Source organism: Cnephaeus nilssonii, assembly GCF_951640355.1.
Source record: "Cnephaeus nilssonii genome assembly, chromosome: 9".
NCBI lineage: Eukaryota > Metazoa > Chordata > Mammalia > Chiroptera > Vespertilionidae > Cnephaeus > Cnephaeus nilssonii.
The window spans coordinates 52,789,227-52,803,015 of record NC_137080.1 but is presented as its reverse complement, the minus strand read 5'-3'; the positions used below and the strand labels follow the sequence as shown (position 1 = coordinate 52,803,015).

General features: G+C 41.9%; 1 pseudogene across 1 annotated transcript; it reads right to left on the bottom strand.

Moving 5' to 3' along the window:
- Nucleotides 1-2,978: 2,978 nt before the first annotated feature.
- Nucleotides 2,979-11,522, bottom strand: LOC307105697 (FUN14 domain-containing protein 2-like; annotated as a pseudogene). The gene is made up of 2 exons: nt 11,471-11,522; nt 2,979-3,536 (listed from the first exon to the last, which is right to left on the bottom strand). The product of its transcript is annotated as an FUN14 domain-containing protein 2-like (transcript).
- Nucleotides 11,523-13,789: the final 2,267 nt, after the last annotated feature.

Here is a 13,789-nt window from a genome sequence, read left to right as displayed (position 1 = left end):
CCTTCTCACAATCTGGGACCACTGGCTCCTAACTGCTCGCCTGCCTGCCTGCCTGATCACCCCTAACCACTCTGCCTGCCTGCCTGATCGCCCCTAACCACTTGCCTGCTTGCCTGATCACCCCTAACCACTCTGCCTGCCTGCCTGATCGCCCCTAACCACTCTGCCTGCCTGCCTGATTGCCCCTAACTCCTCTGCCTGCCTTCCTGATCACCTCTAACTGCTCGCCTGCCTGCCTGATTGCCCCTAACCAACTCTGCCTTGGCCCTCGCCCCATGGCTTCATCAGGGAGGACGTCCAGAATGACATCCGGAAGGTCATTCGGCTGTCCAGTCTAATTAGCATATTATGCTTTTATTATTATAGATGGTATAATCAACTACAGTCACCATGTTATATATTAGATCAGGGGTGGGAAACCTTTTTTCTGCCAAGGGCCATTTGGATATTTATAACATCATTCGTGGACCATATAAAATTATCAACTTAAAATTAGCCTGTTATATTTGGTCAAACATTTAATTAACTCACCCCTAATGCCTAGGCAGGGCCAGACCAAATGATTTATCTGGCCTTATATGGCTGAGGGCAGGACATTCCCCACCCCTGCATTAGATCCTCAGACCTTGTTCATCTTGTAACTGAAAGCTTGTATCCCTTTACCATTCTTTCCCTATTTCCCCTACCTCCCATTTTTTTTTTTGCTCAAAGTTCAACTTCTATGAGTTCCACTTGTTTTTTAAATCTATGTATAAGTGATTTCATGAGAAACTGATCCCTTTGGCTCTTAAGACTTGTTAAGTGGGTCCAGAGCAGCATTTGATCTAAAGCTAATAAATTCCCACAGCTGAGGCAAAAACTCTGAGTGTACTGTGAGTTATGAGATTTCCCAATCTGATTTGTAGGACAGACAGTGTGTGAGCAATGGCCACCATCCCCACTTGTTGTTTTGGGTCTACCCTTGTTTCACCTGGTTTGGTTTCCATCTGTTGAGAATTTCTGTCTTTTATTTCAAAAACAAAAATGAAATAAAGGCTTTGTCAGGCAAAAAGGTTAAAAGAAGTTCCTCTGGTAGAAGAAAAATGGTATCAGATGGAAATTTGGATCTACATCCCCCAAAAAATGAATGTCATAAATGATAAATATCTGGGCCAATATAAAATCCTTTTATTCAAAAAGGAGTAATCCATTATTTTTTGTATGTGCTATTTGACATTTTCAAGTAAAGGTTAAAAGAGGTCATGAAGCTCTGATTTTTAAAAAGAGGTGAAAAACATACTATAAAATAAATAATTTTAAACTTTATTTTTATTGTTGACACTATTGTCCCCATTTTCCTCCCCTTTACCCACCTCTACCCAGTCCCCCACCCCACTTTCCCTCTGGCTATAATCACACCGTTGTCTGTGTCTATGGTTGTGCATATATGTTCTTTGGCTAATCCCTTCACCTTCTTTCCTCTAGTCTCCCCTCTGACAGCTGTCAATCTGTTACATTTATCCACGCCTCTGTCTCTATTTTGTTCGTCACTTTATTTTGTTCATTAGATTCCACATATGAGTAATATAATATGGTATTTATCTTTCTCTGGTTTGTTTATTTCACTTAGCATGATGATCTCTAGGCCATCCATGCTGTCACAAAAGGTAAGATTTCCTTATTTTTTACAGCCAAGTAGTATTCCATTGTGTAAATGTACTACAGCTTTTTTATCCACCCATCTACTGATTGGCACTTGGACTATTTCCAAATCTTGGCTATTGTAAATAAGGCTGCTATGAACATAGGCATACATATATTCTTTACAATTGGTGTTTCAGGATTCTTAGGATATATTCCCAGAAGTGGGATCACTGGGTCAAAAGGTAGTTCCATTTTTAATTTTTTGAGAAAATTCCATATTGTTTTCCACAGTGGCTGCAATAGTCTGCATTCCTACCAACAGTGCACTAGGGATCCCTTTTCTCCCCATCTTTGCCAGCATCTGTTGTTTATTATTTACTGGTGGTAGCTATTCTGGCAGGTGTGAGGTGATACCTCATTATAGTTTTAATTTACATCTCTCAGATAATTAGTGACATCAAGCATTTTTTCATATGTCTATTGGCCATCTGTATGTCCTCTTTGGAGAAGTTTCTATTTAGGTCCTTTGCCCATTTTTTTCCCAAATAAAGTCATTTATTTTCCATAAATAAGCCCTTTGGGAATAGCCATGAGACGCATTATCCTGTATGGTGGAAACCCCTATCCCCAATAACATCTTTATGTCCCAAAATGATTCATTAAGTCTGACTATCCAATGATGTTATCTATTGGTTGATTTCCCTAAAGATTTTCCCACCAAACACCATATCTTCAGTTCAGCATATACATTTAGCACAAGTTCATTCTACATTCATAATTTTTCAATTACAGTGACATTAAGCAGTGTTTATGCCACCATTTTGTCAGTATAATTATAACAGTTATAAATATCTCTCTTTCCGTCATCTAAAACCAACTAAAAAAGAAGTAGACACCAAAAATCTTTCAGGCTTAAAGGCAAATATATTCAGTTCCTTTCCATTCAGCACATAATAAGGTATCTATGTGCTTGTTATTCCTGTTCCAATTGAAGTTTGGGGCACCCTTTGACTATCCACTCATCCTCCACCGTGAGCCATCTTGCACTGTGTGCTAGTAAGTATCTCATGTTGGGGGGAAAGGAACATTCCTGACTTACAGCTTAGTCAAGTGGGAAGTGTTATGGGAGGACAGGTAGTCTATTGTCTCTTCCGTTGTTGTCCTGAGGCTCACAGTAGGGCCATTATCAGTTCATATCAACAGATGCCTATAGAAGCCATTCAGATATGCGACAGCAGGGAGGAAGGCACAGGAGAAGAGGACGAGGAGCAAGAGGAGACTAGATGTCCTATGTTGGAGTGAAGAGGCTGGTCTAGGTGCAAAAATCAGGATTAAGGGAAGTGAGGTCATCCTCCTTAGGATGCCATGCCAAGCAGAAAGCCTCTGAAAAATCCACCTGTCACTAGAACGTTCTTCTTCACAAATGACACCATCTCCTCGGCTTTGCTTTTCACCTCTGTAGGTAAGTGGTTACTCTTGCGGATCTTCGGGTGGTCCTTGGCTTTCTTCATGTCCTTCTCTACTCGTTGCCAGTCAGTTTTGATGTACCCAGTATGGTTTGCAATCTGAAGGAGAAAAAAAATCCTCCTCCCACAGCTATTGCAGCAAACTTTCCAACCTTCTGGAATATGAAACCTGTGCACCATCCAGTGACACCTCCGATTAACAGCTGGGTTGCAATGCTATACTTTCAGCCAAGGGCCCAGTTTCCTGTCTGAACAGTTTGCTCCACCATGGCTGCTTCTTAGCATATTCTGCAAGGTCCAGTGACTCAAAATGCCCTTGAATGGACGCGGTCATTTCCGCGAGCTGGTCTTGCGATGACACCTTTGGCAGCTCCGCCCATAGGAAATGGTGGCGCGCACCCCCCGCCCCCCCACCACCACCACCACCCAGGTGGCGGGAGCTGGTCTCTGGCACATGGTTCAGATGTTTCCATTCCTGAGGCCTCAGGTGGGCTGGGCTCCTGGCAGTGTCTCCCACTTTTTAATTGGATTGTTTGTCTTCCTGGTGTTGAGTTGTATGAGTTCTTTATATATTTTGGATATTAACCTCTTATCAGATGTATCGTCCTATATAATAAAACCCTAATATGCTAAGTGTCTGGTCGGCCAGTTGGCCGTTCAACCAATCAAAGCATAATATGCTAATGATATGCTAAGGCCACTCAACTGCTCACTATGACGTGCACTGACCACCAGGGGTTACACAGTCAATGGGTCAACCAGTTGCTATGATGTGCACTGACCACCAGGGAGCCGATGCTCCAACCAGTAGGTTAGCTTGCTGCTGGGGTCCAGCCAATTGGGACTGAGTGAGACAGGCCAGACAGGCCCTGGAGCCCTCCCATGGTCCCTCTCCCGCTGGCCAACCTCCCACATCCCTCCCGGCCCTGATCAGGCATTCCTCCTTGCACCCTCTTGCAATCCAGGACCCCTTGGAGGATGTTGGAGAGTCAGTTTTGGTATGATCCCGCAGGCCAGGCCAAGGGATCCCACTGGTGCATGAATTCGTGCACCGGTCCTCTAGTTGATGAATATGCTCTCTCATACAGTTGGTTCCCTTTTCATTTTGTTAATGGTTTCCTTTGCTGTGCAGAAGCTTTTTAGCTTAATATAGTCTCATTTGCTTATTTTTCCTTTGTTTCTCTTGCCCTAGGAGACATATCAGCAAAAATATTGCTACGAAAGATATCTGAGATTTTACTGCCAATATTTTCTTCTAGAGTTTTTATTTAAAAACAAAGTACAAAAATATAACGTGTTCCAAGGATTTTACCTTCCCCAGTGTGCATAGAAGGTTCTTTTGATAGAAGTGTCTGTGACATTCCCCACAGCTAAACTGCACCAGCCATCTGGCCACCAGTAACCTGGAACTTGCTGCAGTAAGGAGCGGGCAAGCACTGGGCTCCCTGAGCTTCTGGTCGGTGTAGCTGTGCTCACTACCGTAGTGAGAGGAGGGGCACCAAAAGTCAGCCTTGCCTTTTTCTTAACTGTGTTGGGAGCTGACAGTTCTCCATTCCTGGGGCGATTTTATTTCCCAACTGAAATTCTAAACTGCAAAGGCTTTGAGATAAAAGCACATAATACTCTCTCTCTCTCTCTCTCTCTCTCTCTCTCTATATATATATATATATATATATATATATATATATATATATATATATCTGTGCTCCTATTTTGCCTAAATCCTTTCATATAAGAATTTCAGAGCACTATAAAAACTACACGGTGTCAGGGTTCATGTAGCCCCATCTTTCATGTGCAGAAACAGAGAGGAGACAGGACTGTTGAAGCTGCTTTGAGCAGGAGGATGACTCGAAGGTAAAGCTGAGAGGGAAAGTTACACTTGGACCGTGCACTTGGAATCACCTCACTCTGCCTGCAGCTTTCTCCCAGCTTGAGTGGCAGTTCAAAAGTGTTCAGTCTGGTTCAGAGCTGTGGCTGGGAAGTGGCCTGATGGCAACTGAAATCAATGATTCCTTATGCTAATCCTCAGCCCTACATTAGTTACTGTGCAAATTCAAAAAAAGCAATGATGGGGTCCCTGTCATCAAGGGGCTTATGAGGTATCTGGGGAGAAAAGACATAGACACACGGCATAGCTAGATTACACCATGCGTTCCTGAGGGTGTAAACTGTTTTACTCTACTTTGTACCCTGGAATCTGGCTCAAAAAAAAAGAAAAAAATAAATAAGGTAGGCTAACCTGAACACTTCCTTAATACACAAAGGAGCAAAGTAGGTAGTCGGTGCTGACTGGGTTCCAAGAATGGAGGGTTCATGGTGAACTAAGTGGAGAGAGATGGATCCATGATAAAGAAAGGATGTGACCCAAACCCCAAAATTCTTTGAGATTTAATTTCTATATGACATTGGTCTTAAGTTCTTTCTTCTCACTCTGTACCATGAAACCTGAGGGAAATTGGTGTCCCAATTAACTATTTTCTTTATCCAACCAGCTCATTTATTCATTCTATAAATGATTTTTTGGCATATTCTATGTGCCTGGCATTGCCCAGAGCCCAGATGTGTAAAAGTGAAGATATCAGGCAGTTCCTTCCCCTGATACTCTGGACAGCCATGGGGGCCATGTGCTCAGGTGCTGGCCTCCGAGGCCTCTGACCTCCCTCTTATGTTGGGTCAGAAGACCATCTTCTTATCAGAGGCTAATAGATCCTTTTCTTTCTCTTTCTACCCAAATAAAAGCCCATTAGGATCCCTCGGTGTGGTGAAAGGTTAGCCATGACTGTAAACAGCACTATTACACTATTATTCTTAGGCCCTTGGGACTCTCTTAATGAGAAGAAACCTTCACGCTCAAATTCTCTGGTGTCAGTTTCTTTTAGGAGCTTCCTTTGGGAAGCACAGACCGGACAAAATGCACTTTTTTATACTACGCATAATCTATTACTCCCAGGAAAAGACGGGGTTGGAAACAGTTCCTGGACACTATAATTAGCAGCATGATTCTCACAGTAACAAGGAAATTAGATGAGGAATTCGATCCCAACGGCCTGCCCCTGCCTTATGCCTTCCTACTTTTAGATTTTAGTTCCATTTTCACAACCACCTCTCTGAGATAAAATGTGGACTTGTCCCCCACAGACACCCACTCTTTGGGCCCTGATGAGCCCCCGGATCCATTGTCTGACTTCACTGACTGTATACCTGTCCTTTCACCCTGTCTAAAGTCCAACACATCCTTAGAGTTTCACTGAAAAATCTACATATATAAAAGCCTAAGCGACCTTTATGACCAGAAGACCAGAACTACCAGTCGATCAGTGGCTATGATGCTCACTGACCACCAGGGGGCAGACGCTCAATGCAGGAGCTGCCCCTTGGTGTTCAGTGCCCTCCACAGGGGGGAGTGCCACTTAGCCAGAAGCCGGGCTCATGACTGGCAACCACAGATGCGGTGGTGCTACCAGTGGTGGCAGGCACAGCAGGCCGGGATAAGCGTGAGCGGCGCAGCCCTTGGCCTGGACTTGGACTCCTCCCTGGCCATCTGCCACTTGGCACACTGCTACATCCCTCAGAGGATGTCCAACTACCAGTTTAGGCCTGATCCCCAAAGTGCTCCCCACCCCATGCACGAATTTGTGCACCGGGCCTTTAGTGTTTCCATAAAGGAGGGATTGGAAAACACACAGATCAAATCTGGCCCACTGCATGTTTTTGTAAATAAAGTTTTATTGGAACACAGCTCTACCCATCCATTTATGTATTGTCTAGGGCTGCTTTTGTACTCAACAACATACTTGAGTTATTGTTATAGAGACTGTATGGCCCACAAAACCTAAAATATTTACTGACTCTTTATAGAAAACATTTGCTGATTCCTGCTATAGAGTGAACCTAAAATATTTACTGACTCTTTATAGAAAAAGTTTGCTGACTCCTGCTATAAAATGAGAGAAATTTAGGGCATACATTCTGTGCTTTTCATTGTATTAAAAATGCAATTGTTTATGTAAATAAAATTGTATTTATATTTACTCTTTTCAGATAATATAAATTTTATATGTAGTTTTGGGTAATTTATTTTTGATTGTAAGAATCCAATGGGATTTGCTTTTGTATTCCTGGTTTTGTGGGTCCCAGTGTGGCTAATGCCAATTATTCATTCCATCCATTTCAATGTAAAAAATTGGGTGATGTCCTTGAATTAAGTTTTTCAATATTGTATTGGAGAAATGGAACTTGGAGGGACACCTTGTTTTGAAATGTACTCTTCCTCCTCCAGTCAAACTATCAAGTGGAGCATAGGAAATAGAGAAACAGTCACAGACTTCATAAGATTAGTGTCATTTTCAGTTTGGATAGAAGGAAACAATCTCAAATATTCAAAAGAAAAATCTGGAGATGATCTAAAATTAAACCCTGTCTAAGAAGCAGGAATACTTGAAACATAAAGTTCTTGCCTGCTGTAAATGATCTTTTAAGTCATTAAATTGCTGAGGGACCATAAGAGCAGGAAGGCCTCTTACTGAGCAAACAGTCATTTTGGTTACTTTGATATAAGAGATGATCTGCAGTTGCCTTTTTACAGCTAGTTGATAGTTATTGGTTTTGAAAAAAAAGGCCTATATCTTGAATTTGCTAGAGATAGCTTTTTTCTAATGGTAGGAAAGTTTACTCAGCTAGTATCTCTGGCAGATCTGCAGAGCAACAGAGTTAACACAGACATACTGAGTCCCTGCCATCCGGTGGCTGAACAGAGTAACTGCTTTAACCATGAGAGAGGTGACTTAATGAAGGAAGTTTCAGAAATGGGTCTCAGATTGAGACTTTATTGGCTTTGATCCCACTGAAAGTGGGAAACTTATTTGCATATGGTATAATTGCATAAATAAAAAACTTTAAAAAACTGCATTGGAACTATTAGACTAAATAAGGGAATTTGGTAAAGAGGCTAAAGATAACATAAATATACAAAAATGTGAAGCTTTTCTTTATTTTAGTGGTAACTGATTCAAAACAAAAATAGAAAAGTAATCTCAATAATATTAGCTCTAAAAGCATGAGAGGTCTGATCTCTCCTCCAGGAAACTTCAAGCAAAGTATTCAGGATCGTGATACTGAACTGACAGCTTTCCAATGTTCGATGAAGTTTTCGGGACTAGTCCCAACCTATGTCACATACCTGTTTCATATCAGTCTCCCTCATAAGCACAAGCCTTCCCATTATCAGTTTTTATGGGGTCTCTCAAGTCTACACTACACTGAACAAGTTCTAATCCCATCCAACCCTTCACCTCTCCCCTTCTTCCTAAATTCTTTCACTGAACTCTCTAAAACTCTTGATCTACAGTCAGAAACCTAATCTCTGAATGGATGTCCACAGAGAACATTGCCTGTCCTGCAGGCTTCTGGAAAAGAGCCTATTTTCCCCCATATTTCATGTTCTTGGGCCAGGAAGCAGGTAAGCCTATTTCTTATTCACCATTGTCTCTTTCCACTCTGAGACTAGCACTTACTCCTTCTTCCACAAACTCTCAGCTGATGTCTTCATCTTACACCTAACTGAGAGAATAAGATTCAGTAAGCCTTCCTTCCTAATGTAAATATATAGACCACTGGTTCTCAACCAGGGGAAATGTCACCCCCAGAGGACATCTGTCAATGTCTAGAGACATTTTTAATGTTACAACTGGAGAAGGGGGCTACTGGCATCTAGTAAGTAGAGGGAAGAGATGTTACTAAATATTAGATAATGGATAAAACAACCCCCAACTAGAAATAACCACCTAGCCCAGAATGCCAATAGTGTCAAGGTGGAAAAAGCCTGGTATATACCAACCTGCAAAGGTACTCCTTTCTTCTCTTATTCCAATGGAAAACTATCTCTGCCCCCATCAAAACCAGTTATCTCTCATTCTCAAAGACTCTCCTCTTGAAATGATAACCTCTCTCTTTGTATCTTTAGCTTCCCCTCTCTATTGTATGTGCTCAATCATTCAACAAAAGTATTGGGAGCCCTTATCTATATCAGAAATTTTTCTTAGTTCTGAGGATACAAGACAGCTTACATTGTAAAAGAAAAAAAAACAATCAACATGATAAATAAGTAAAATACATGTGTTAGTGGTAAGTGCAAAGGGAGAAAAAGAGGTAAGAGGAATAGAAACTATGTGTGAGGACAGGGGTTAAATTTTAAATAAGATGGCCAAGAAGGGGCTTCCTTGTATGCTTCATTTGATAAAACCTGAAAAAAAGCGTGTGAGAGATCCATGCAAATATCTGGGGGAAGAACATTCTAAGCAGAGGCAGAAATAAGTGCAAAGAGGGAGGGATCCTGGTGTAGGGTTTGTCTGGTGGATCCAGGTAATAGAGATGAAGTGGAACAACTGAAGGAGACTGAACCAATGAGAAAGGCGTGGCAGATGAAATCAGAGAAGTAATGAGGGCCAGATAACTGTATAATTTTGGTTTTTAATCTTCTAAGTGATATTGAGAGTCTTTGGAGAAATTTAGCAAAGGATTTCATCATCTGATTTACGCCTTAACACAGAGGGCAACCAATTACAGGCAGCAAGCCACCACCTTCTATTGTAACTTTTTTTTAAATATTGTGTATGGTTGCTTCTAAATAATGATGGTAGAAATGAATAGTTGCAACAGAGACCACACAGTCCACAAAGCCTAACATATTTGCTGTTTGGCCCATTACAGAAAATGTTAAAGAGTGGAAAGACCTTTATAAAGTCAAAAAGCTTAAAAGCCATAAGTGAAAAGATATATTTGACAGCCTAAAATTTTAAGTTATTAAGTAAAAGGTATAAGCAAAGCACAGAAACAAATAAGGGACTGGGAAAAGTGTTCATCACAAATAAAGAGTTAATATTGATAATACACAGAATCCCTCCAAATGGATGAAAAAGAGAACAAAAATCCAGGAGAACAATAGGCAAAGATATAGAAAAGCAATGCATGGGAGAGAAATGCAAATAGCCAATAAACATATTAAAAGATGCTCAACATCACTAGTGGTGAGATGAATACAAATTAAAACCACAAGAAGATACCATTTGTCACTTCAAAATTCAAGACACTAATAACAACTGATAATAACAGGGGTACAGGGAAATAGGCACTTTCATCCATTGCTGGTGGGAATGGGAATTGCTTCAGACTTTTGAAAAGGTAACCTGACAAGAGCTATTACAATTAAAATATACAGATTTCCTGAGCAAGCCATCCCACTTTGGAAAATCTACTGTACAAAAATTAAAAAACAGCCTAGCTGGTGGTTGAATATCGACCCATGAACCAGGAGGTCGTGGTTCCATTCCCGGTCAGGGCACATGGCCAGGTTGCCAGCTCCATTCCCAGTTGGAGGTGTGCAGGAGGCAGCTAATCAACGATTCTCTCTCATCATTGATGTTTCTACCTCCATCTCCCTCTCCCTTCCTCTCTGAAATCAATAAAAATATATTTTTTAAAAAGAATCAAACAAAATAATAAGAAAAGAATTTAGTGATATGAAACACTTTCCAAGATAGTATATTATTAAGTGTAAAAGAGCCAGTGAAGACAGTGTGGGAAGATATCTACCTGCTATAGAAAGCATGTGTTTTCATGTATAGAATAGCTCTGTAAGGTTTCAAAATATTACTGATAATGGTGATTGCACTGCAGAGGGTTCATGAGGGTTTATGGAATAGGAGAAAAAGGAACACAATTTCCATTGAATAACGTTTTTTCCTTTCTTAATTTTTTTATCCTTTATAAAAGGGTAGTCCCTTTTCTGTAGTCCCTTTACAAAAATAAATAAAATTTAATTTTAAAAAGTAATCTACAGGTATGGACTTAGGGAAGTGTCCACAATGTATTATTAAGAATAAAAAATTTCAAAGTAATATGTATGATATGATTCATTTTTATTAAAAACACTAAATAAACCAAGCTATATGTATATGCACATATGCTCAGAGAGAAGAGTGACACAAAGATTACCTTGGTGGAAATGGATTTGGGGTAGAGTAGGAAAGAGGTAATTAGATTTTCCTTATATGTCTCTTTTTTATTTCACTTGTCACAAAAAAATATAAGATTATTTTTAAATTTTAATAATCTAATAAAGTAAAGAAAAAAATGCTGCCTGGGTGGGATTTCTGATATTCATTGTACTGAGCTGAAAACCACAAACTAAGCTTTACACAATCACATCATTCCTCTGGCGTCCCCTTGCAAGACATGCGCACTCTGGCCTCCACACTCTCCAGTGCAGAGATGCAAGTGTATATATCTGCGCAATAGACAGCCCTATTGAATTCTACTCCAGATTTAAAAATGCTTAAGAGGCCACATTTACCTTGAACATAAACTACCCAAGCACCTACGGTCTTTACTTCTCATTTGACCATTGGTATGAGCTACCACATTCACAGCCATAATGCAACTTGAGGCAAAAGAAACAGTAATACTAATTCTGCTTTTATTTAAAAGGTTGATATTTTTTTCGTCATGGATTTTTGTATTAATTTTTATTTTAAGATATTGCATTACTATCTGAGATTTTTGGTGCCCCCTTAAATTTTACACCTGAGGTGATGCCTCACTCTCACCCTCGCTCGCCCCTCGTCAGGCCAAAACAAAATGAAAAAGAGGCACTAGGATGGGCTTACCCCAGGAGCCCAGAAAGTATGCCAGAGCTTTATGCACTGGGTGAATTCAAACACTCCCGTCCACCCAACTAGAGCATGAGCTCCATTTGTTTTTGCCTTTTATGCTAGAGTCCAGTACCATAGATTCTAGCCCAGTGTGGCTCTTTGAGCTTATGTTAATTCACATCACAAATGTAGAAGGAGGAGGAGGCAGCCCCTAATGCACATCTGAGGCAGCTCTGTGAGGACTGATAGGGTGCTCCATGGGAAAAGCATGGGGCAGAATGCAGTGCCCAGTGCAAACTAGACACAGAGTCATTTGTTCCTCATTCACCCATTCAACCTTACTGAGCACCTACTATCTGGTCCTCTGGGTATCAGGGATGTAACAGTTAACAAAACAGAGCAAAAATTCTCTGCCTCTCACAGAGCTTACATTATATAGTAAAGGAGACAGAGAAATAAACCAAATAAATGAGCCAAACGTGTAGTACATTTGATGGTGATAAGTGCTAAGAAGAGAAATGAAGCAAGAAAGGGGGATGGGATAGATGTGCAAGTGTAAGGCAATTTGGGGAAGGAGGCTGCAAGAGAAGTAACATTTGAAGAAAGACCTAAGAACATGAAGGAGGGAGCCATGCAGGTGCCTGGCAGACTGGGTCCAGGCATGCCAACAAGGCCGCTGGCTGAAGTGGGGAGTGAGGAAGGAACAGTGGAGCCATTAGTATTAAGTAGTAAATGTGACCACCAATGGGCTAATGAGCTTCAGCCTCTTTTGCCGAAGCACAGATCTTCTGGTTACTTCATGAAAATATCCTTGTATTTTGTCTTTCTTCTGTCCCTTTCCTGTTTGAGGCTACCCTAGGAGGCTCTGTCTCCATCCTACTCCTTCCTGAAGGCCCCCCTTTCCTCCGGCCCCCTCCCCCCATCGCTGCAGCCTCCCTACTGGAACTCCTAGAACTCGTTGACTTTCTTTCCTTTGTCAGCCACCAATGCAGTGCATGCAAGGGTGTCCCTCAAGTCTCACCACCACCCAGGGTTCTACTATTTAGGCTTACAATTCTCATTATGTTCTCCTCGTGAATCAAAAATACTTAACCAGGCGCGTTATTCCAAATGGTCAATAACAGGTGGAATGGGGCCTGGCAAAGCACGTTAGAGCTGGGCAGGGTCCTGGGCTCGACTGTGCCAGGCTAGCCTTTGCTGCCAGGTGCCACAGGTCTGGGAGGTGGTGGGAAGGGCAGGGGACATCAGGACTCAGGGCAGTGGCTGCTGGCTAGCTGGCACAGAAGCTGTGTGATAACTGGTACAGCCACACCAGCAACTGTGAGCCGAATATGCACTCTGCTTCAGGCCACATTTACTACTTAATACTAATGGCTCTAGCTTCCTGAGAACTGACTTCAGATTTACAGCCATGGGCTCCTCCAGCAATGATTACCAGTGAGTCAGCTGCACTCACCAGCACAGCCCTCAGAGAAGGGACAGGAGTCCTCTAGATCATCTATCTGTGCCATGGAGAAGACGTGTGAGTGGATCAAATTCATCCTCTAAATTGTTCGGAGAGGATCTGCCCGAGTGTACCACCACCCACTGCTGCCTTTTGTATCAAACATTCAGATCATGTTCGCAGTCACTGAAACAACAACAGGCAGGCCTGCTGAGAGATCAGACAACCAGCATAATCTTTGAAGCTAACAGAAGCTTATTTGTGACCCTGGCAAGTGGAACCTGTGTGAAAGACCGAGACTGCCTCCAAGTTCATCCGCTTTCATGTTTCTCATTAAACCTGAAACCACAGTCGCTCCCTGAAAAGCCCCTTAGCCAGGCCATTCTCTCTCACACTTATGTCGTTGCTGAAGATGGTGCGTTTGGCCAGCATCCAGTACAGGCATGGTAGGGAGAGTGGCAGGGTTCGGGGCACGGGGAAAGTAAAAGGGGGAGAGTTTGGTGATACTCCTCCGATTGCCACTCAAAAGTCCTCACCCGCCTGAACTTTTCCCATCAGAGAAATCATTCAACTGATGTACCGGTGGGCACAAAGGCAAAGGAGGT